This window comes from Castor canadensis, chromosome 14 (genome assembly GCF_047511655.1).
Source record: "Castor canadensis chromosome 14, mCasCan1.hap1v2, whole genome shotgun sequence".
Taxonomy (NCBI): Eukaryota; Metazoa; Chordata; class Mammalia; order Rodentia; family Castoridae; genus Castor; species Castor canadensis.
In genome coordinates this window covers 8,089,216-8,110,828 of record NC_133399.1, presented here as the reverse complement: position 1 = coordinate 8,110,828, position 21,613 = coordinate 8,089,216, and the positions used below count along the sequence as shown (strand labels likewise).

The 21,613-nt window shown below is 40.9% G+C and overlaps 2 protein-coding genes and 1 non-coding gene across 3 annotated transcripts in view; 1 reads left to right on the top strand and 2 right to left on the bottom strand.

Annotated features, from left to right (window-relative positions):
- Nucleotides 1–21,613, top strand: part of LOC109686580 (uncharacterized) — a 301,371-nt gene that overhangs the window by 20,034 nt on the left and 259,724 nt on the right. The window lies entirely within an intron of this gene.
- LOC109689049 (uncharacterized) overlaps nt 1–21,613 on the bottom strand; it is a 595,734-nt gene that overhangs the window by 499,085 nt on the left and 75,036 nt on the right. The gene's annotated exons all lie outside the window — the stretch shown is intronic.
- On the bottom strand, nt 23–148 carry LOC141417120 (small nucleolar RNA SNORA51). The gene has a single exon (XR_012441737.1). It is a non-coding gene; the product is annotated as a small nucleolar RNA SNORA51 (small nucleolar RNA).

Sequence of the window (21,613 nt, the reverse complement as noted above, 5' to 3'; positions counted from 1 at the left end):
GTTTGGGTTTTTTTTTCCCACTGCATATCTCCCATTCACAATATAGACTAAGCATAGGACTGGGCTGAGGTGTATATGGGATAGGTCTACTTTGTCTGCTTTTTCTATACAGTTTACAAGCAGAGCCTATGGTAATCACCAGGAGGCTGGTACTAAGGGTTTGACCTCAGGAGCCCCCTCTGTGCCCAGTTAGGCAAGCGCTCTGCCACCATGATCTTGCTACCTATGCCTCCCATTTAGTTGGGATTACAGGTGCACACCACTGCACCTGGCTTTATATGCTGATAAATAAGGGAAAGAATATAATTTCTTATAGAGTAAAATAATAAACTAGGAGTAGGCTTAACTGATGAGGAGAAAGACATCTATGATGCATACTATAAAACATTGAAGAAGTTGCTAGAAGAAGCAAAGACCTCCCATGTTCATGTATTAGCAGAATTAATATTCAGAAAATAGCTATATTACTGAAAGGCATGTACAAGTTCAATGCAATCTGCATAAAAATTTCAATGACATTCTTAACCAAAATCGACTAACCCAAATTTAATATGGAAGCACAAAAGACACAAGAGCCAACTCCATCCTAACCAAAAAGCAATGCTGGAGTTACCACAATAACTGATTTCAAATTATTTATTACTACAGAACCTAAGTAATAACATAGCATGGTATGCATGTGCACACACACACACACGTGTACACCAAGGGATTGGGGACCCAGAAGTAAACCCATGCAGCTAAGCCACATGATTCTTGACAAAGGCACCAGAAATATATAATTGCTAAAAAAAAAAAAAAAACAGAACAGCTTCTTAAACAAATGGTGTTGTGAAAACTGTATATCCAAGGGTAGAAGACTGAAACAGTTCTCTGTCTCTCACCATGTACAAATATCAACTCAAAGTGGATCAAAAATGAAACTCTGAAGCTACTATAGGAAAGCATTTGAAGATAGGCAGAGGCAACAACTTTCTCAACAGTTCTGAAATAAAAGCAAGAATTGACAAATGGGATTGCATCAAATTGAAAAGTTTCTGTACATCAAAGAAACAGTTATTAAAGAGAAAGCCTACAGAGTGGGAGAAAATCTTTGCCAGCTACTTTTGTGACAAGGGATCACTATCCAGAATATATAAAGAGCTCAAAACTTAAACACCAAAACAAAAACAATCCAGGTAAATGGGCAAATGAATTGGACAGCTTCCAAAACAAGAAATATAAATGGCCATAAACACATGAAGAATTGTTCAACATTCCTTAGCCATTTCCTTAAATACAAATGAAGACTCCAGTAGGATTGCTTGTCACCTCAGTCTGAAGGCCATCATCAAGGAAACAAATGACAACCAGTGTTGGCAAGCTTCCAGGGGAAAAGGAACCCTCATACACTGTTGGAGGGAATGTGAACTGGAGTAGCTACTGTGGAAATCAGTGTGAGTGCTCCACAAAACACTAAAAGTAGAACCACCAATTGATCCACTCTTGGGCATATTACTGAAGGATCTTAAGCCACGATTCAATAGAGACACCTGCGCGCCCATGTTTAGAGCAGCACTGTTCACCATATCCAAGTTAGGTGTCCATCGGCAGATGAACGGATAAAGAAACCATGCTTACACACAATCCAGTATAATCATCCCTATGAAGAATGCAGTCATGTCATTTGCAGGAAAATGGGTGGAAATGGAGATCATCATGTTAAGCCACCTAAGTCAAATTTGGAAAGACAAATACCATGTTTTCTGTCATATTCCAAGGCTAGATCTAAGAATAAAAAGACATGAACAAAAAGGAGGTGCTGTTTTGGGCAAGCCAACAGGAGGCAGGCAGGATAAAATGAGTGTATGTGTGTGAAGACATGATTGAAGCGTATTATATGTACATACAGAAATATACATATGAAACTTTGAAAAAAGACATATGCTAATAAAAATAATAGATATTTATACAATCCAGTATTAATCAGCTATAAGAAGAAGAAGAAGAAAAAAAGAAGTCAGAGACTAACTGGTGGGCACTTACTGGTCTGCTTTCTGGGTCACAGAGCACAGTGGAGACTGAGTACATCTACCCAGGTCTGTAAGTGCCTGGAGCCCTGAGCTGCCTGTGATTCAGAGATTCAGCATAGGTGAAATAGGTAGTGTCAAAATTCAGTGACACTGTTGTGCACAGGCCAATGTGCATAGCTTCTGAGTGTTGGTGTGGAAGCAGCCCACACACTTGGTGTCAGTTGCGGCCCCAGTAAACATAGGTCACTGCCATGCTCCCTCTGTGTAATATGGGTCAGTGTCAGTTCAACCACTGAAGTGACTACTGAGCTGACTATTCCCTGTCATTCCAGAAACCCACACCTACCACAGAACACCCTTGGCCTCATCCAAACCTCTACAGCCTATTCTGCAGCAGCCAGGGAGAACTCCCTAACACAGCAGCAGGGGCACATACTCATGCTTTCAACCACCACAACACTTTGGGAAACTGGAAATATATCCTCCTAGTTGGAAGAGGACTAGGGGAGTTCCCTGGGACTAGGGAGTCACAAAACTGTTACACTCCTATGTGAGAACCCATGGGGAGCTGTGAAGATTATAAGTAACCGGGCACTGACGGTTCATGCTTGTAATCCTAGGTCCTCAGGAAGATGAGATCAAGAGGATGGTGGTTCGAGGACACCCCGGACAAATAGTTCAAGAGACACTATCTCAAAAATTCTCAACGTAAAAAGGGGCTGGCAATGTGATTCAAGTCGTAGAGTGCCTACTTAGCAGGCATGAAGTGCTGAGTTCAAACCCTATTATCATCAACAAAAAAGATTACATATTAGATGTTATGTGAACACCAAATGGGAAGCAAGTCACGTACCCCGAATGTGATCACCTGGTGGAATATTATTTAAACTTTTGTGGCAAATGTTCAAAAATACTTAGCATTTCTCACTGCCCTAGGAATAACCTGTTGAAGTGTCCTTCATGGTCATTCATGACCTCGCCTTCCCACCTGTGTGTCTTCATGTCCTAGATCATCCTCAGCCACTTGCCACTGGCCAGGCTCAGAGGAGACACCATTTTCCCAAACACAGTGGCCCTCCATGCTCCTGATCTTTTGCCTTGCTGTCACCTTTACCTGGAAACTCCTCATCCCCTTCTCTGGCTCACCTGAATCACAATTACACATTGTTTAGGTCTCACTTTGGACAAGGCTGCCTCTAAATGTATTGTCTTATCCCCTGGCTGGGTCTTTGAATGATACTATGATCCCTCAGACCCTTGGGCTTCCATATTAACAGCTTTGAGCACTCTGACAGCCTCTCAGAATGAACCATGAGTAGCACACAGTAGAGGACACTCTTGTTCATGCATTCTGTTCCCTGCATCTAGATTATTTCCATAGCAAATGAGCAGGAAACTCACACTTGTTCAGTCCATAAGAAAATGAAAGAGATCAAGACACTCTGAGAACATTGAAGGGTCTGTGAAAGGGCCTGTGAAACAATCAGTTCATACAGGTGGCGTTTGAACTGAGGGTCTTTGTAGGCATACTGACCATGGCAAGAGGGAAACCCTAAAATACAAATGAAGATGGATAGTGATGGAGTTGAAGGCCCCAGGTAATGATCAGTGTTGGTCCCATAGGAGCACAGGTAAAATGCAGGGACATCCTTCAGGTTGAGGCCAGATTCCATAAATGGAATGAGGGAACCATGTCCTTTACATCTCTATGTCCCAGGTGGATCTAAACTGCCCCAATCTGGATTTGTAGGGAAACACAATTTGCCTCATGTGTGTTCACTGCGTGTTTGCTCTTCTCAGCAGGAACCTGGAGAGGACTGAGAGAGGGAGAGACACTTGGCCAGCACGATAGTGCTGGGCCTCATGATCTCACCCTTTATCGATGCTGATGATACAGCAGGTGCTTATGTTGCACAGACACCCAAGAGGAAAGGGGTCAGGGCTCAGGCAATGGGGTGCAGTGCAGATGGGCTGTGGGCCGTGATATGTCTGACAGATGTACTTATATGAGTGTCCACCCTACAGCATGGTAGGGACCTTGGTAGAGAATATTAGTGGTGTTATTTCCTCTAGGCTCTTCTTGGTTGGAACCTTATTGGATAGACTGATGAGGCCTGGAGAAGCAAAGAGAATTCTTGAAATGTTTTCATACCAAGGTTAAGTAAGAATATAAGCAGCCATGGAGTCACCATCCAGGTCAGTATTGAAACCATCATTACTACTGGGATCCCTGGTCTCATCTTCCTCCATACCCAGAGGCGACCATCTTCCTAGTTCTTTTTTCTTTTTTCAGAGATTAAAACATTTTAATATTTCAGTATAGAATACTTGCAGAATCCTTACACACACATAGTCTTAGAATAACCCCTTTGTTATCTTATTAACAATGTATACACTTTAAATATGTGCAATATTTTAAAACCAATACTTCAAAACAATATTTAAGCAATGACCTCAAAGGAAACAGACTTCAGGAACCATGTGACATTTCGGAAGTTCTCTCTTCCATCATCACTCCTAATTCCTGATGCTCTTTCTAGCTTTCCCCTGTAGTTATCACAAAGCACAGTTGGTTTGCATTGCCTCCTTCAGATTTTCAAGGAGTCAATAGTGAGGCTCCTGTGCCATGAACACTGCAGAGAAGCTGTCTCCCTGCTTCTTTGCCTGTGCACTGCACACGGCTGCTGGCTGGGTGCTGTCTCCTCAGCCATACTTACATTTACACATCCCACACCTTGCACGATTTGGCTGGTTTGAAGGTTATTTTTTCCTGTTTTTGTAGTATAATTCTTTTGTCTCCAAGGGCCAAAAAAATGGATTTTTCACACAATGGGAAAATTCGTGGTTTTATCATGGATTAATGTAATAGGAAATGTCAGTGGTGTTTGTGATCATTCAAACACATGGGGTTTTTTGTTGTTTTTTGTTTCTTTTTTGGTGGAACAGGGGTTTTCACTCAGCACTTCACACTTGCAAATCGGGCATTCTACCACTTTGTCACACCTCCAACCCATTTTGCTCTGGTTATTTTGGAGGTGGAGTTTTGCAATCTATTTTCTTGTGCTGGCCTGGAACAAAGATCCTCTGGATCTCAGCCTCCCAAGTAGCTAGGATTGCAGGCATGAGCCACTTCAGCCTGGACCAGCAACTGGCAGTTCTTTTTTTTAAATAAATTCTGTCCTATTTTCTTTTTAATTTTAGCAAGGACTTATATAACAAGCTAAAGTAGAGTGAACTGAAGGGGGACTAAAGGAAGGAATACTTCCTCTTCCCCACACAGAATATGGGCGACTCGTGCTATTTTTTAAGTGACTATCCAGAATATTGGATTTCTTTGTGTATTTCTCTCTTTTTTTCTTTTGTGACTTTTCAACATGCATTTAACATACTTTGATCATATTCATCATACCCTTTTCCCTCCCCCATCCGCTTTCTTTGTCCTGATTGTCTCCATTCCACTTTCCTGTCATCTCTCCCCTTCTAGTCTATATGAGAAAAAAACTGCAATATTTGTCTTCCTGGGTCTGGTTTATTTTGCTTAACATCATGATCTCCTTTTCTGTCCATTTGCCTGCAAGTGACATGTTTCCCTTGTTTATGGTGATTAATATTCTGTTGTGTCTACAAGCCACATTTTCCTTATCCATTCATCCATTATGGGACCTAGTTTCATTCCACAGTTGGGCTGTTGTGAATTGTGAGCATCACAGTGTGGTGTGCATGCAGGTGTGTCTTGTGTACTGACTTATATTCCTTCATGTGAGACAGTAGGGGTGTGATAGCTGGATTCACTATCTTTTAATTATTGTGTTTAGATTATTCACATTTAAGGAGATTATTGATATAATTGGTTTAATAACTGACATTCCTAATTGTTTTCTAGTTTTGTTTGTTTTGTTTTTCTTTATTACTTTCTTTCTTTTTGTTTTTTTGGTTTGGTAGTACAGGGGTTTGAATTCAACCCCGCATGCTTTCTAGACAGGTATACTACTACTTGAGCCACTTGTACAGTCCTTTTGTTTTGGGGGTTTTAGTATTTTTTTCCATTTATTTCCCCAGAGTTTAAGAGACAGTGTCTTGCTATATAGCGCAGCCTGGCCTTGAATGAGTGATCCTTCTTCCCGATTGCTGGGATTATAAGTTTGTGTCACCAGTCCTGGTTTAGCAATCTTTCCTTTATGTAATCCCAGCTCCCACAGTGCAAAATTTTCCTTTCAATAAAGAACTTTTTTGGCAGTACTAGCGTTTGAACTCAGGGCTTCATGCTTGTAAGGCAGCCCCTCTTACCACTTGAGCCACTCCACCAGCCCCTAATAAAGAACTTTTTAAAACAATTCTTTTAATTGTTGTTATGTTAAAATATGTAGTGGTAAAAAATGTGTAGTTTATTAGGAAGGGAATTTAGTCTAATAGTATAAAACTGAGGAAAATGAGATAAAATGGAGAAACATTTCCTGTTTCTCAGGAGAGAAATGGGAGTAAAGACTTTGTTTGTAGTTGTTGTTTGTTTGTTTGGTTTGTTGGTTTTGGAATACTTGAGCTTTAACTCAGGGCTTCACTCTAGGCAGGTGCTCTACCTCTCAGCCCCTTTTTGTACTGTATGTTTTCAAGGTATCGTTTCTTGAACTATTTGCACAGAGCTGGCTTGGAATCACAATCTTCCTGATCTCTGCCTCCTGAGTAACTTGGATTACAGGCATGAGCCCCCAGCCCCCAGCTAAGACTCCTTTTAGCAATTCTTACAAGGCAGTTTTGCTGGTGATCCATGATGTCATTCTCATTGTTATTTTTCTCTTCAACCTATGTTGGTTTGTTTTCCTGTCAACTGATCCTTTTTTCTGCTTGCATAAGTGCACCTTTAAACTTGTGCCGTGTATGTCCTTCAACTGTGTCCCGAAGGGTTCAGGTATTGGGAATTTGTGTCACAATGTGGAGGTGCAGAATGAGGCTTTCAGAGGCAGGGACCAGTGGGAGGGGTCTCAACACTGACCCTTCTCCCCTTCTCTGGTTTCCAGTCAGGGCATGTGATTGCTTTCTCTGTCTCACTGTTGCCATGGTGCTGTCTGCCATGCAGTCCTCAGCAGATCCCAGCAGATGCCAGTGCCGTGCTCTTGAACCACCACAGCTGTGAGCTAAGTAAACCTCTGTTTAGGAAGTTCCCACTAAATGTCTTCTGTGCTGGGGGAAAATGTAGTATGTGGTTCACATTCGTTGTCAATGTGACGGGGTTGAGAAAAGCCCAGGGCAATTGTAGGGCACACCTCTGGGGCATGAGGAAGGCATTTACAGAGAGGATTGGGTCCTGAGAGCTCTGACTGAATTGATGGAGATGATTATCTCCTTAATTTTTTTGTGGTCCTTGGATCCTTTTCAATTCTTTTTGACATTATTTTACTCTTACATCTTTTTCCTAGTTTTCTTTTGCTCTTTTACTCTATCTATACCCATTTTGGCATTAACACACTTTTTAAAAAGTTCTTGTGTGAAAAAATGCTCACCATCTCTAGCAATAAAGGAAATGTAAATTAAAACCACGCTAAGATACCACCTCACCCCTGTTAGAATAGCCATCATTAGCAACACCACCAACAACAGGTGTTGGCGAGGATTCAGGGAAAAAGGAACCCTCTTACACTGTTGGTGAGAATGTAAACTAGTACAACCACTCTGGAAAAAAATTTGGAGGCTAATTAAAAATCTAAACATTGATCTACCATTTGATCCAGCAATACCACTCTTGGGGATATACCCAAAAGACTGTGACACAGGTTACTCCAGAGGCACTGGCACGCCCGTGTTTATTGCGGCACTATTCACAATAGCCAAGTTATGGAAACAGCCAAGATTCCCCACCACTGATGAATGGATTAAGAAAATGTATTTATACACAATGGAATTTTATGCAGCCGTGAAAAAGAATGAAATGTTATCATTCACTGGTAAATGGGTGGAATTGGAGAACATCATTCTGAGTGAGGTTAGCCTGGCCCAAAAGACCAAAAATCATATGTTCTCCCTCATATGCGGACATTAGATCAAGGGCAAACACAACAAGGGGATTAGACTTTGAGCACATGATAAAAATGGGAGCACACAAGGGAGGGGTGAGGATAGGTAAGACACCTAAAAAATTATCTAGCATTTGTTGCCCTTAATGCAGAGAAACTAAATCAGCTACCTTAAAAGCAACTGAGGCTAATAGGAAAAGGGGACCTGGAACTAAAGAAAAGATTAGTTCAAGAAGAGTTAACCTAGAAGGTAACACCCACGCACAGGAAATCAATGTGAGTCAACTCTCTGTATAGCTGTCCTTATCTCAACTACCAAAAACCCTTGTTCCTTCCTATTATTGCTTATACTCTTTCTTCAACAAAATTAGATATAAGGGCAAAATAGTTTCTGCCAGATATTGAGGGGGTGGGGGAGACGGGAGGGGGCGAAGTGGGTGGTAAGGGAAGGGGTGGGGGCAGGGGGGAGAAATGACCCAAGCATTGTATGCACATATGAATAATAAAACAATTTAAAAAAAAGTTCTTGTGTAATATCTCAGTGTCTGAGATTTCTCAAAGATGGTATATTAATGGTAAAATATTCATCATTTTCTGTATTCTGTGATTTTGGTGTTGTAGAAAAGTGGACATTTGGATATTCTGTGTAAAATAGAAATCAGATCCTCCTAGTTTTTCTTGATGGCTTTTGTTGAAGGTTATAGTTGTTACATTTTTAGAAACTTCAAAAAAAATTTTATTTTATTCATATGTGCATACAATGTTTGGGTCATTTCTCCCCCCTTCCCCCACCCCTTCCTTTATCCCCCCCCTCTGCTCCCTCCCTTACCCCCCCAACCCCTCGCTACCAGGCAGAAACTATTCTGCCCTTATCTCTAATTTTGTTGAAGAGAGAGTATAAGTGATAATAGGAAGCACCAAGGGCTTTTGCTGGTTGAGATAAGGAGAGCTGTACAGGGAGTTGACTTGCATTGATTTCCTGTGCATGTGTGTTACGTTCTAGGTTAATTCTTCTTGATCTAACGTTTTCTCTAGTTCTTGGTCCCCTTCTCCTATTGGCCTCAGTTGATTTCAAGGTATCTGCTTTAGTTTCTCTGCATTGAGGGCAACAAATGCTATCTAGTTTTTTGGGTGTTTTACCTATCCTCATACCTCCCTTGTGTGCTCTTGCTTTTAACATGTGATCAAAGTCCAATCCCTTTGTTGTGTTTGCCCTTGATCTAATGTCCACATATGAGGGATAACATACGATTTTTGGTCTTTTGGGCCAGGCTAACCTCAGTCAGAATGATGTTCTCCAATTCCATCCATTTATCTGCGAATGATAACATTTCGTTCTTTTAGAGACTTTTCTATGGTATTTGGTAGTGACAGTATTCCTTATGTTGTGTACTCATTGAAGTTTTTTCTTTGGCTTCTTATTTATTTAATTTATTTATTAGTGCAACTGGGGTTTGAACTCAGCACCTTACACTTGCCACGCAGGTTCCTGAGTGCATGAGACACTTTTCCAGACCTTTCTTCTGTTGATATTTTGGAGATACGGTGTCTTGAACATTTTGCCCAGGCAGGCTGCCTACCACAATCCTCCTGATCTCTGTTTCCTGAGTATCTAGTGTTACAGGGATGTCACTGGTGTCTGGGTCTTTGTAACTTCCATATGATCGTTCATTTTATTAATGCAGTTTTCTCCAGTTCCATCCATTTACTTCTCAACAACAAAATTTCATTCTTATTCATAGTTGAGTAAAATTCCATTGTATATAAATTCCATTTTCTTAACCCATTCAACATTTTTGGGGTATCTGGGCTGTGTCTATACCTTGGCTGTTGTGAATAGTGTTGCTATGAATATGGGTGTGCAAGTTTCTTTATTGTAACCTCACATTCCTTTGGGATATGTCTATTTGAGGTATTGCTGGATCATATGGTAGTTCTGTTTTTAGTTTTCTGAGGAGCCCCCATACAGTTTTTCCATAGTGGTGTTCTAATTTACATTCGCACTAGCAGTGTATGAGGGGTCCTTTCACCCATGGCCTCTCTGATATTCATTGCTATTTGTGTTCTTGATGGTAGCCATTCTAACAGGAGTGAGGTGGCATCTTAACGTGGTTTTGATTTGTATTTCCTTTTTGTTCAGGGATGTTGAGAATTTCTTCATGTGTTTTTGTTTTTTTGTCCATTTTTTTCTTCCTTTGTAAAATTTCAATTCAATCATTGCTCATTTCTTCATTGTGTCATTGATTCTTTGGGAGTTTCATTTTTTGACCTCCCTAAAAATTATGGTTATTTATCCTTTGCAAGATGTGAGAAAATCTTTGCAAAGATTTTTCTCCCATTCAGCGGGCTGCATCTCAAGTCTGGTGAAAATTTCCTTTGCCATACAGGAGTTTTTTAGTTTCTTGTACTCCCATTTCTCATTTCTCTTATTTGCTGAGCCACTGGAGTTCTATTTAGGATGTTATAGTCCTTGCCTGTACATTTCAGTGTATTCCCTGCTCTTTTCTACACTATTTGAAAGACTTAGGTCTTATATTATGTCTCTTGATCCACTTGGACTTAATATTTCTACAAGGCAAAAGACATGGATCTCGTTTCAGTTTTCTACATGCTGATACCCAGTTTTTCCAACAACATTTGTAGAAGGGAGTGTCTTTTCTCTATCCGATGTTTTGGATGCCTTTGCCAAAAATTAGGTGGGAGTAGCTGTGGGTTTATATCTAGTCTTCTGTTCTGTTTCCTTGGTCTTTGTGTCTGTTTTTGTGCCATTGGCATGCTGTGTGGTTGTTTTGCTTTTATGGGTTTTTTTTTTTTTTGCTATGGCTCTGTATTATAGTTTGAATTTGGCTATTGTGATGCTCCTCCAGTGTTTCCCTTTTTGCTCAATATTACGATGACCCTTCAGGATCGTTTGTGCTTCCATATGAACTTTAGGGTGGTTTTTCAATGTGTGTGATTGATGTCATTGGCATTTTGATGGGGATTGTATTGAACACATGGCTTGCCTTTGCTAACACAGCCATTTTCATAGGATTTGTTCTGCTGATCCATGAGCATGGGAGACTTTTGATACTCTGATGTGTTGCTTGATTTCTTCAGTGGTTTACACTTTTCCTAGCAGAAGTCTTTTATTTCCTTTTTGAAGTTCTAATAAACTATTCTTTTTTTAAAAAAAACTATACTTTGTAACTATTCTGCATCACATCTTCTTTAAAATCTCACTGGATTTAAGAATTGAGATAGGTGTGCTGTGCTGATCCCTCTGGTGACAAAATTGTAAAAAACAAAAAGAGACTGGAGTTCACACCTGTAGTTCCAGCACTCATGAAGAAGAGATAGGAGGATCACAATTTCAGGCTAGCTGGGATACATAGTAGGTTCAGGGCCAGCCTTGTCTACAGAGCAAGAATGTGTCTCAAAAACATTATTTAAAAATGAAAACAAACTGAATAATGTCACCTGTAATTCTAGTAATTGTCACCGTGCATACCATAACATTCTGCAAAACCCTGCTTGAGAGAATTCCAAGATGGCGGCTAGAGGGAGGAAGCAGAAAGCGAGCCTCCTATAGTGAAATCTTGGAGAGATGCCAGAGACACACTTTGCAGACATAATCACTGAGAAAAGTCATAACTTTGACCCCTCCACACCTCCAGCTGGCACAGAGAATTTCCACTTCACCTTAAATGGAGAAACAAGGAGGGCCCCCGGGCCGCCAGTTGCTGGCGCCCAGATGGCTTGGGAAGACATGGACCAGGTGAGCTTTGCGGTACCGTGATACTCCCACAGACAAGCCTGGGCCAGAGCAGCATAGCCCCCTGGACAGACTGACCTCCACCCCAGGAAAAAAGAGAAACTGAGTAATAAGCAATAAGAACAAATAAGACACGCAGGAAAGAGGGTGGGGCGCCCTGAGCGCTGAAGATTGGGGGAAGGGAATCCTTCCCAGGACTGTAAATAAACAAGCCGTGTGGGCCGGAGAGCCTCTGGTGGGAGCAGGGGCGCACGCCCAGCAACCAGGAGCGGGAAAGCTTGTGAGAGTGGCAGAGGGAGGAAAACTCCACAAGAGAGGAGGGAAGACCCACTACCCACGTGAACTGTAAACAAACATGGCAGCTGGAAGGAGCAGCAGCACTACCAAGTAATCAGGACCAGGAAAGCTTGTGAAAGTGGTGGTGGGAGGAGAACTGCACAGGAGAGGGGGAAGACCCACCTCCCACATGAACTGTAAATAAACATGCAGCCTGAGAATGTGGGTGCAGTGTCACCTTTCCCAGTGCTTGGAAAGGGGAAAGCCTGTAGCAGAGGCTCCCACACAGGAGAACTCTGAGCAACAAAGCCTGTGGGTCCAGGTGAGTGCTAGCTCACCCCAGAGATCTGCATAAATAACGCCTCCAGCAACAGCAGGCTGACAGCAGCAGGCAGGCAAGCCACAGTTGCAGAAACCATTCTCAGAACTGTCTCCAGACTCTTTTTTTTTCCTTTGTCTCCCTACCTTTGATGAGAGAATGACCGAATTACACCTGCAAGCTGAAAAACTTACTGAAACTGTATTGCATTTGAACTTGGGACACATGATGGGGTTATTTTTGTGCATGTGTGTGTAGTTTTGTTCTTCTTTATGCATCCCCTTTGATGAGACAACTACAGAACAACATCAGAGGCACCATCTCCAGGATTGGAGACAGTGACTTCACTGCATTTGAACTTGGAGGTTTTTTGGTTTTTTGGTTTTTTAAAATTTTTCTGTTTTTCATTTTATTTTAATACATTTTTATAAATAGATTTTTCTTTCATTTACTTATTTTTTATTTTTATTCTTATCTTTATTTTTTTATTTTTTATTTTCAATCCTCTCTCTGTCTCTCTAATGTCTGTTCAGCTTACTGTCGATTAGTACAATAAAGCTCCCTGTTTACACCTTTGAAATCTTCTTGTCTGACACCTTGTTCTGTTTTCTCCCTCCAGTCTGTGTATTTGTTTTCCCCCTTTCTTTAACTTCTTGCTTTCCATCTCAGCTCACCCTTCCATTCTAAATATCACCATTGTTATTATTACAAGCTAGAAAATACTTAATTGCACACAGTACAGGGACAGTAACAACACCAAAGACAATGACGGGAAGACAGGAAAAACAGGGAAACCAGTTTCCCCACAGCAAAAAATTAGTACAGGAACCAGAGGGGAATGAAGAAAACAGGTACTCAGATCCAGACTCCAACAAAATGAAGATAAACTATGCCAAAGGACCCAATGAAGCCCACAAGAATAATTTAAAAGAAGACATACTATAGGTACTCAATGAGAATTTTATAGAGATGATACTGGATAGGGTCAACCAAAATGTACAGGAGACACTCAAGAAATTCCAAGACAACAAAACTAGAGTATTTGAAAAAGCAAAAGAAGAAATAAAGGAAACCATAGAAGCACTGTATAAACACCAAAGTGAAACAGAGAACATGATTAAAAAGAGATAAATGAACTCAGGACAAAAATAGACAACATTAAAGAGGAAACCATCCAGGATGTGGAAAACCTCAAAAAAAAAGAATGAAACAGAACTGCAAAAGAAAACGGAAGGCCAATCCAGCAGAATAGAACAAACAGGAGACAGAATCTCAGAACTTGAAGATGAAATGGTAATTAAAGGAAAAACCGAAGAACTATTAATTAAACAACTCAAGACCTGTGGAAAAAAATGCAAGAACTCACCGACTCCATCAAAAGACCAAACTTGAGAATCATGGGCATCAAAGGAGAAGAGATGCAAGTGAAGGGAATGCATAATATATTCAACAAAATAATAAGGGGAAATTTCCCAAATCTAGAGACAGATATTCCCATACAGATGCATGAGGCCTCCAGGACACCAGACAGACCAGATCAAAATAGAACTATCCAACAACATATCACCATTAAAACAACAAGATCAGAAACTAGGGAAAGAATATGAAGGCTGTAGGAGAGAAAAAACAAGTAACATACAAAGGTAAACCCATCAAATTCACAGCAGACTTCTCAACAGAAACATTAAAAGCAAGAAGAGCGTGGGGTGAGATCTGGGCACTGAATGAAAATAACTTCAACCCCAGGATACTCTACCCAGCAAAACTATCACTCAAAATAGATGGAGCAATAAAAGTCTTCCATGATAAGCAGAAACTAAAACAATATGTGACCACAAAGCCACCATTACACAAGATTCTGCAAGAGATTCTGCACACAGAAAGTGAAACCCAACTTAACCATGAAAAGACAGGCAGCACCAAACCACAGGAAAAGAAAAAGCAAGAAAGTAGAGAGTAACCTCAAGTTAGATACGCACAATCAAACCTTCAAACAACTAAGACAACTAAATGACAGGAATCACCACATACCTATCAGCACTAACGCTTAATGTTAACGGACTTAATTCACCCATCAAAAGGCACTGCTTAATGAAATGGATTAAAAAGGAAGATCCAACAATTTGTTGCTTACAGGAGACCCATCTCACTGACAGAAATAAGCATAGGCTAAGGATGTAAGGCTGGAAGAAGATTTACCAAGCCAATGGCCCCTGAAAACAGGCAGGAGTAGCAATACTTATCTCTGACAAAGTAGACTTCAAACCTACATTGATCAAACGAGATAAAGAAGGACATTCCATACTAATAAAAGGGGAAATAGACCAAAAGGAAATAATAATCATCAGTCTGTATGCACCCAATGTCAACGCATCCAATTTCATCAAACATACCCTGAAAGACCTAAAAGCATAAATAAACGCCAACACAGTGGTTGTGGGAGACTTTGACACCCCATTATCATCAATAGCTAGGTCATCCAAACAAAAAATCAATAAAGAAATCCAAGATCTAAAATATGCAATAGATCAAATGGACCTAGTAGATGTCTACAGAACATTTCATCCAACCTCTACACAATATACATTCTTCTCAGCAGCCCATGGAACCTTCTCCAAAATAGATCATATCCTAGGGCACAAAGCAAGTCTCAGCAAATACAAGAAAATAGAAATTATACCGTGCATACTATCTGATCACAATGCAGTAAAAGTAGAACTCAACAACAAAAGTAAAGACAAAAAACATGCAAACAGCTGGAAACTAACTCATTACTTAATGAAGAATGGATCATCGATGAAATAAAAGAGGAAATTAAAAAGTTCCTGGAAGTCAATGAAAATGAAAACACAACCTACCAGAACCTATGGGACACAGCTAAGGCAGTTCTGAGAGGAAAGTTTATAGCCATGAGTGTATATATTAAAAAGACTGAAAGGTCCCAAATCAATGACCTAATGATACATCTCAAACTCCTAGAAAAACAAGAACAAGTAAATCCCAAAAGAAATAGAAGGAGAGAAATAATAAAAATAAGAGCTGAAATCAACGAAATAGAAACCAAAAAAACCATACAAAGAATTAATGAAACAAAAAGTTGGTTCTTTGAAAAAATAAACAAGATCGATAGACCCCTGGCAAACCTGACTAAAATGAGGAGAGAAAAAACCCAAATTAGTAGAATCAGGAATGCAAAAGGGGAGATAAAAACAAACACCATGGAAGTCCAGGAAATCATCAGAGACTACTTTGAGAACCTTTATTCAAATAAATTTGAAAATTTTAATGAAATGGACAGATTTATAGATACATATGATCATCCAAAAATGAACCAAGAGGAAATTAATCACCTGAATAGACCTATAACACAAAATGAAATTGAAGCAGCAATCAAGAGTCTCCCCAAAAAGAAAAGTCCAGGACCTGATGGATTCTCTGCTGAATTCTATCAGACCTTTAAAGAAGAACTGATACCAACCCTCCTTAAAGTGTTCCACGAAATAGAAAGGGAAGGAAAACTGCCAAACACATTTTATGAAGCCAGTATTACACTTATCCCAAAACCAGGCAAAGACACATCCAAAAAGGAGAACTATAGGCCAATCTCCTTAATGAACATTGACGCAAAAATCCTCAACAAAATAATTTGCCAACAAAATGGCAAACCGAATTCAAGAACACATCAAAAAGATTATTCACCACGACCAAGTAGGCTTCATCTCAGGAATGCAGGGGTGGTTCAACATATGAAAATCATTAACCGTAATAAACCACATTAACAGAAGCAAAGACAAAAACCAGTTGATCATCTCAATAGATGCAGAAAAAGCCTTTGATAAGATCCAATACCATTTCATGATAAAACTCTAAGAAAACTAGGAATAGAAGGAAAGTACCTCAACATTATAAAAGCTATATATGACAAACCTACAGCCAGCATTATACTTAATGGAGAAAAACTGAAACCATTCCCTCTAAAATCAGGAACCAGACAAGGATGCCCACTATCTTCACTCCTATTCAACATCGTACTGGAATTCCTAGCCAGACCAATTGGGCAAGAAGAAGGAATAAAAGGAATACAAATAGGTAAAGAAACTGTCAAAATGTCCCTATTTGCAGACGACATGATCCTATACCTTAAAGACCCAAAACACTCTACTCAGAAGCTTCTAGACATCATCAATAGCTATAGCAAGGTAGCAGGATATAAAATCAACATAGAAAAATCATTAGCATTTCTATACACTAATAATGAGCAAACTGAAAAAGAATGCATGAAAATAATTCCATTTACAATAGCTTCAAAAAAAAAAAACAAAATACCTAGGTGTAAACCTAACAAAAGATGTGAAAGACCTCTACAAGGAAAACTATACACTTCTGAAGAAAGAGATTGAGGAAGACTAGAAAGTGGAGAGATCTCCCATGCTCATGGATTGGTAGAATCAACATTGTAAAAATGTCAATACTCCCAAAAGTAATCTACATATTTAATGCAATTCCCATCAAAATTCCATTGACATTCATTAAAGAGATTGAAAAATCTACCATGAATTTTATATGGAAACACAGGAAGCCACGAATAGCCAAGGCAATACTCAGTCAAAAGAATAATGCTGGAGGTATCACAATACCTGTCTTCAAACTATATTACAAAGCAGTAGCAATAAAAACAGCATGGTACTGGCACAAAAACAGACATGAAGACCAGTGGAACAGAATAGAGGACCCAGATAGGAAGCCACAAAACTATAACCAACTTGTCTTTAACAAAGGAGCTAAAAATATACGATGGAGAAATAGCAGCCTCTTCAACAAAAACTGCTGGGAAAACTAGTTAGCAGTCTGCAAAAAACTGAAACTAGATCCACGTATATCACCCTGTACCAAGATTACTTCAAAATGGATCAAGGATCTTAATATCAGACCACAAACTCTAAAGGTGATACAGGAAAGAGTAGGAAATACTCCGGAGTTAGTACGTATAGGTAAGAACTTTCTCAACGAAACCCCAGCAGCACAGCAACTAAGAGACAGCATAGATAAATGGGACCTCATAAAACTAAAAAGCTTCTGTTCATCAAAAGAAATGGTCTCTAAACTGAAGAGAACACCCACAGAGTGGGAGAAAATATTTGCCAACTATACTTCAGACAAAGGACTGATAACGAGAATATGTAGGGAACTTAAAAAACTAAATTTTCTCAAAACTAATGAACCATTTAAGCAATGGGCAAGTGAACTAAACAGAACTTTCTCAAAAGAAAAAATTCAAATGGCCAAAAAACACATGAAAAAATGCTCACCATCTCTAGCAATAAAGGAAATGCAAATTAAAACCGCACTAAGATTCCACCTCACCCCTGTTAGAAGAGCCATCATTAGCAACACCACCAACAACAGGTGTTGGCGAGGATGTGGGGAAAAAGGAACCCTCTTACACTGTTGGTGGGAATGTAAACTAGTACAACCACTCTGGAAAAAAATTTGGAGGCTACTTAAAAAGCTAGACATTGATCTCTCATTTGATCCAGCAATACCACTCTTGGGGATATACCCAAAAGACTGTGACACAGGTCACTCCAGAGGCACCTGCACACCCATGTTTATTGCAGCACTATTCACAATAGCCAAATTATGGAAACAGCCAAGATGCCCCACTACTGATGAATGGATTAAGAAAATGTGGTATCTATACACAATGGAATTTTATGCAGCCATGAAGAAGAACGAAATGTTATCATTCTCTGGTAAATGGATGGAATTGGAGAACATCATTCTGAGTGAGGTTAGCCTGGCCCAAAAGACCAAAAATCATATGTTCTCCCTCATATGTGGACATCAGATCAAGGGCAAACACAGCAAGGGGATTGGACTATGAGCACATGATAAAAGCGAGAGCACACAAGGGAGGGGTGAGGATAGGTAAGACACCTAAAAAACTAGCTAGCATTTGTTGCCCTTAACGCAGAGAAACTAAAGCAGATACCTTAAAGCAACTGAGGCCAATAGGAAAAGGGGACCAGGAACTAGAGAAAAGGTTAGATAAAGAATTAACCTAGAAGGTAACACCCACGCACAGGAAATCAATGTGAGTCAATGCCCTGTATAGCTATCCTTATCTCAACCAGCAAAACCCCTTGTTCCTTCCTGTTATTGCTTATACTCTCTCTACAACAAAATTAGAAACAAGGGCAAAATAGTTTCTGCTGGGTATTGAGGGGGGGAGCGGGAGGGGGTGGAGTGGGTGGTAAGGGAGGGGGTGGGGGCAGGGGGGAGAAATGACCCAAGCCTTGTATGCACATATGAATAATAATATTAAATAAATAAATAAATAAATAAATAAATAAATAAAAACTTAAAAAAAAAAAACCAAAACCTGCTCGAGCCACTTCTTCAAAAGTAGAAAGAAAACGAAGTTCCCTGTTGTGGTGAGGATGGACTTAACATCCACCCATCCTCTTTAGAGTGCAGATTCCCCTGGGTTGGGCCCATACCTCCGTATTTTCAAAGGTGATGCTCAGGTTAAACTATTCTGTGTGTGCCTTTGCTGAGCAGGTGGTGTGACACGTTGAACAGAACAGAAGCAATAGCAGGACATGGTTCTAACAAAGATATGACAAACTCAGGGACATGAGACTTCAGTGGGTGAAGAGTGATCAATGGGGAAGCTGTTTGTACAGAGTTTAGGATTGCCCTACAGAAATGACTGGATGAATCCTTGCTGGTGGGAATGAGAAGGAGGAAAGGGTTCAAATGGGCAAAGCAGGCATGAATGTCCCTATGGAGAGAGCACCGAGTGACAACCATGAACATGGTGGTGGTGGGGCAGTGAAGCAGTGGGATGGGGAGATGGAGCGAGGGTTTTTTTCCAGTAGTGGAGTTTGAACTCAGGGCCTCGTGATTGGTAGGCAGATGCTCCAGCAGAGTTTGTATTTGATTAATGTGTTTGCTAAGCATTTAACGTGAAAATGATAGTATGGTGGCACCCATCTTCTCAAAGGAAGAATTCACGTAATGGAGGCATCAGAGTGCAACAATGTGTCGGGACATTGCTTATGTCACTGTACTGGTGTTAGTGTGAAGCTGGTGAACAGCATGCAGGGAGGAGCCAAGGCCTCAGGCCAGTGACTCCAACATGAGGCCCATCTTGAGGCTGCAAAGGGAGGGCAGTGATGTCCCCTTGGTGCTACCTTGGCATCTGCCTCCCCTGCAGTGGCCTCCAGTTGCTTTGAACAGGGACAGCAGGAGTTGGACAGTGAGAAGCTGCAGAGCACTGGAGGACAAGAGTCCACCATGCAGACACAGCTGTGGGTTGTGTCCTTCTGAAATGGTCACTGTGGTTGTCTTGGGTCTGTTTCTGGACAGTGTTTTCTTTTGGCCTGCACGGAGTTGCTGAAGTCAGACTGTAACTTGTACACATCAGAAAATCTGTGAAGGTCAGTCTCAGAGAAAGACTCACAAAGGCAGTGTCCTGGAGAAAGACAAGAACCTTACTGTGACTCCAGGTGAGATTGTCCTGGTTTGATTAGAACCTGTTAAAGGAGGGAGCTTTACATCATGAGTGGGAGGGGAAACCAGGGGTTGGTGGCACCTTAGGTATCCCTGACTCAGCACCAGATTTGGTTCAAATCTGGGTTGCATTTCAATGTTCAGTAGGCTCTCTCCATTTTTTATGGAATTGGGGTTCAAACTCAGAGCTTCACAGTTTCTAGGCATGTGCTCTACTCCTTCAGCCAGGCTTAGCTGGCTCTCAGGCTTCTGGATGTAGTTTTTCTTGTGACCTTGGTATGGCAGGTGGTGCCTGGGTGGTTCACCTTGATTGTTGTGTGGAACAGCTGCTATACACCTCCTTGTTCTCCATGCACTGAGTATCTGTTCCCTTGTTGGCATGTTTCTCTTTTTGTGGCTGAAAATAAGTAGGTTGAGAAAAAGTGTGAGAAAGCCACCTAAATGGACCCCACTTCCTCCTCACAGATTCCACAGGAATGACATGAGGCTGTGCCTCCTGTTCTAGTGTGGCCTGTCCTGACCAATACCCTTCCTTCCCTAAGTTCAGTGTATGACTCCAGGGCACACAGTCTGGAATTCCCACTTGTGACCCCATTTCCAGGAGGAAGAAGCAGGAGGAGCCTGGTGAGTGCAGGAAAAAGCAGGTGGCCTCTCTGGAGAGCCAGAAGCAAGTTCAGCTTCAATGCATTTTTCCTCCAGGTGGGGCCATTTTCTGCCAAGGGAGTGAGCCTGTCTGGGGAAATTGATCACTAGGTCATCTCAACTAGGTAGAGGATCACGTTGATTATCAGTCAGGGCTTAGGGGGCAGAATGTGTGTGGCACACCCTTTGTGGCAAGTCCTACGGTCGGTGTGCAAGGCTCTAATAGGTCTTGGGGGGACTCCGTGGGTGCTGTTAATATTGGCTTTGTTACTTGCAAGTGACTCTGATGCTGCCTGTTCTATTTGTGGTGAGGGGTCTAAAAGGGTTAGCTGCTTCTGACCCTTTTATTTGCTTTCTCCTCCCTTCTCTCTACTTTTTTTTTCATGTCTGGTGTTCAGAGTCTCTTCAATAGTAAGCAATGTCCTCTACCCCTGGGTACACCTCCAGGCCCTGGTCACTTAGGTGCAAGTGTCCAGCAGGAGTAGTGTGGGACTGGGTTGTGGCCAGAGCTGGACTAAATTCCTCTCATCTGAGCTGCACCGTGTGCCTAAGGCCCTTGACTCAAACCCCATTTCTCCAAGAAAAAAGTGGGTTGGAGGAATAATAAAATCAATAGACAATCAAGATAAAAATTTTAAAAAGGAGAATGAACAGAAAAAATAATATAAATGGAAACTTAAAGAAGATAACATGGGAAATAAGACAGAAAGAAACCCTGAGTTCAAATCCCACTCTCATCAAAGATGAGAAAACAATCAGTTATAAATGAGAAAGGGAAGCAAAGATTGAATAAGTGGGGAAAGGAGTCTAGTTCCTCCTATGCTAAGTGTGGGGCCGCCTACCTGTAACCTCTGCTGATTCAGCGGTGGAGGCAGGAAGATCAATTGCAGGTTTGAAGCCAGGCCCTACAAAGTTAGCATGAGCCTTCTAAAAAAAAATTAAAACAAAAGATCTGGGAGCATTGGTCAAGCAGTAGAGCACTCCCTTCCTCCTAGGTGAGTTGCTTGGAATCATTTTTCCAGTGTTCTGAGGTTGAGCTCTGCCAGGGGTTGGGTTGGGTGTGAGTCACTACTGCACCTTGTTCAAA